Here is a 3,386-nt window from a genome sequence, read left to right as displayed (position 1 = left end):
AGGAAGGTTGGCAAAACCCGTGGCGGTAAATTTTCCCATTCTCCTATTTCTGTCTCTCTCTCCAACAATTGCAGCACAGCGACAAACAAACGGCGGCAGCTTGTGTGAACTACAGCGAACTTCATATTTCCATCGGACAATTCATTATCACCTAGACAACGATAGAGCTTATTTCTTATTGATTATTATTATTATACCCGCACTTTTAGGTTTAGTATTGACGATGTATATTATCTGTATATTTGCACTGATATTATTTTTGTGTATTTTTACTAATAAATACTGTTAAAAATAGTATCATCAGACTTCAACGGACGCCTCTATCTTTGCTGGTAAGTAACCCAGTTACGGGGTTCGTAACAATACAATAAACCATTCAATGACTCTCAATCCTTTACAACTGTTTCCATTACGGTCTTTACATTCCCACACATTTTGCCACCCACGTGGCACTCGGTTATTCCATATTTACATTCCATTGTTCAGGGGTATACACCCCGTCCCCCCACCCCTCAACTCCCGCGGGAGAAGAACCCTAGACTGTGGTCCTTCCCCACGGGGCCCTTGCGGTGGCTGCACCAAGTTTGGGTGCGTCCCTCAGCACGTACTCCTGCAGCCGAGAATGTGCCAGTGGGCAGCATTCCCCCACGGACATCTCCGGTGTGCTGGTAGACCATCAAGTCAGCCCGTAGATCAGAGAGTCCAATGTCACGCAGCTGCTGGGGATGAACCTCGACACTGTCCCTTCCATCCTCCTCCACACCTTCCCCGCGAACCCACAGAGTGCAAAGAGGCGGGTCACCGACTCCTCCTCTCTGCAGTCCTCCCGTGGGCAGAGGGGTGTGGAGACGATGTTCCGGGCGTACAGGAGGGATCGGACTGGGAGGGCCCCTCTCACCGCCAGCCAGGCGAGGTCTTGGTGCCTGTTGGTGAGGTCTGGCGATGAGGCATTTTGCCAGATGAACTGGACAGTCTGCTCAGGAAACCACCCCACTGTGTCCATCACGTCCTTCTCCTGTGGTGTCTGCAGGACCTTACGTGCTAACCCCTGCCTGATGGCCCTGTGGTCAAAGGTGTTGACCTGAAAGAACTTCTCTACGTAGGATAGGTATGGTGGCAACAACACTATGGAATCGGAAAGTCGACTACCACAACAATGAACCCCTATTTGATTCTATCCTTGAAATTATAAAGAACAACCACTCAGACAGCGTTTCCTCCCTCCGCAGCTCCCCGCAATGGGGAGAAGGGAACGGTCATCAATGCCGGAAAGCCGTTGTAGAAAACAATGCTCACCGACTGCTTCGCGCTCAGGAGGAAACACCACGACTCTTCCTCGTGGTTGCAGAGACCAAACTTTTTAGTGCTCGATTTCTCAGTCACAGACTATAGAAATGATCCTTAAAAGTATAGTCTTAATTATCGACAACTGCCGCGCTGCTCTCCACCCATAAGCAAACACTTTAACCTCATGGCGAGTGGTCACTTCGTTCCCTCGGTTATTCACAGGGATCAAGGACGGGGTGGAATATAATCACTACCGATCTCTCCCCATCCATTCTGAACTTCATAGTGAGACACAAAGTGTGGTAGTTGTGTTCAATTTTTTTGCTACATCTCACGCAAGGCGTGAAGATCTGCATAAATTAACATCCGTGCTCCACCCACTGCCTGTTGCTCTATCTGAAATCATCCGTGCACGTAAGGGCTGTTAAGCAGCGCGAAAATGGGGTTGGCGAGGATGTATGAGATGCGGGCGAGGGCGGGTAGCATCAACAGTGGAGGGAGGGAAACCCCGTTATTTGAAGGAGGACATCTCTGATATCCGGGTATAGTCAAAATAACAGTGGGAATTGATACGTTTATAGAAACATAGAAAACCTACACACAATACAGGCCCTTCGGCCCACAATGCTGTGCCAAACATGTCCCTACCTTAGAAATTACTAGGCTTACCTACAACCCTCTAATTTTCTAAGCTCCATGTACCTATCCAAAAGTCTCTTAAAAGTGTTACGTACCCGTGACACGTGACAGGGGTACCCTTGTCACGTGACTGGGGTTGAAGTTATACTGGACATGAGGTAATGGTTTTGTGATGGTGGAGTGATGTCATTTTCCCGCCAGTAGAGGTCATGTGACAGGTTTTTTTCTACAGAGTATAAAAGGGAGACCCACCCTGTCAGGTGGGGCAGTTCGTGGCAGGATTTGCCAAGATGACTTCATGTTACTGTGTGATTTAATGTGATGACGCAGTTTAGTTAAAAATGAAGTTTTGTTAATGCCTAAAGTTTAAAAGGTCAGAGCCAACGGTTTCTTTGCTGATGGAGAGTGAAGTTTGGAAGATGGACATGGAGAAGAATCGATTTTCGATGGATTGACTTCGACCTTGTGTGATCCTCATTCGGAAGGATTTCGTTTACTATTCTCACGATAGTCTCCGCTGGAAAAAGCGGGAGATTGAGAATATTGTGGAAGGAAGGTCAGTCACTTTAAGCTGTTATATTTAATAAAATTCGACGTGGGAGTTCGACGCTGGGAATTGAAGGACATCGACGTGGAAGAGAATTTACATCGCTTTAAAAAGTCTCTCCTTTTAAAAGTACCGTGAGCTTTTGAACTGTCGGCATATCGTTCTTTGAACTGTTTTCATTCGGCAATTCGCTTTGGAGAACTGTTTTTTTCAATACTACTTTAAAGACTGTTTGAGACTGCAAAGCTATTAAGAACTGTCTGACCAGCTGCCAGCAGCTGAGCTCGGATCATTGTTTGGGTTTGTTTACATTTGAAGGGGGTTTGTTATCAGTGTTTAATAAACGTGTTATTCGTTATAAAACCCCTTGCCTAACTCATCTATATTATTGTTGCCCGAATACGTAACAAAAGACCCTATCGTATCCGCCTCCACCACTGCTGCTGGCAGCCCATTCCACGCAGTCACCACTCTCTGTGTAAAAAAACTTACCCCTGAGATCTCAAACACGAGGAAATCTGCAGATGCTGGAAATTCAAGCAACACACACAAAATGCTGGTGGAACACAGTAGGCCAGGAAGAAGTACCGTCGACGTTTCCGGCCGAGACCCTTCATCAGGACTAAGTGAAAGAAGAGATAGTAAGAGATTTGAAAGTAGGAGGGGGATATCCGAAATGATAGAAGACAGGAAGGGGTGGGATGAAGCTAAGAGCTCAAAAGTTGATTGGCAAAAGGGATACAGAGCTGGAGAAGGAAGGGGATCATGGGTCGGGAGGCCTCGGGAGAAAGAAAAGGGGAGGGGAGTGCCAGAGGGAGATGGTGAGCAGGCAAGGAGTGATTGTGAGAGGGACAGAGAGAGAAAAGGGAATGAATGATCGATTGATAGATAGATAGATAGATAGATAAATAAG

The 3,386-nt window shown here is 46.7% G+C and overlaps 1 non-coding gene across 1 annotated transcript; it reads right to left on the bottom strand.

Annotated features, from left to right (window-relative positions):
- Positions 1-1,198: 1,198 nt before the first annotated feature.
- Positions 1,199-1,417, bottom strand: LOC140731293 (small nucleolar RNA U3). The gene has a single exon (XR_012099770.1). It is a non-coding gene; the product is annotated as a small nucleolar RNA U3 (small nucleolar RNA).
- Positions 1,418-3,386: the final 1,969 nt, after the last annotated feature.

The sequence above is a fragment of the Hemitrygon akajei genome, chromosome 7 (assembly GCF_048418815.1).
Source record: "Hemitrygon akajei chromosome 7, sHemAka1.3, whole genome shotgun sequence".
Taxonomy (NCBI): domain Eukaryota; kingdom Metazoa; phylum Chordata; class Chondrichthyes; order Myliobatiformes; family Dasyatidae; genus Hemitrygon; species Hemitrygon akajei.
This window is presented reverse-complemented; position numbering and strand designations above follow the sequence as displayed.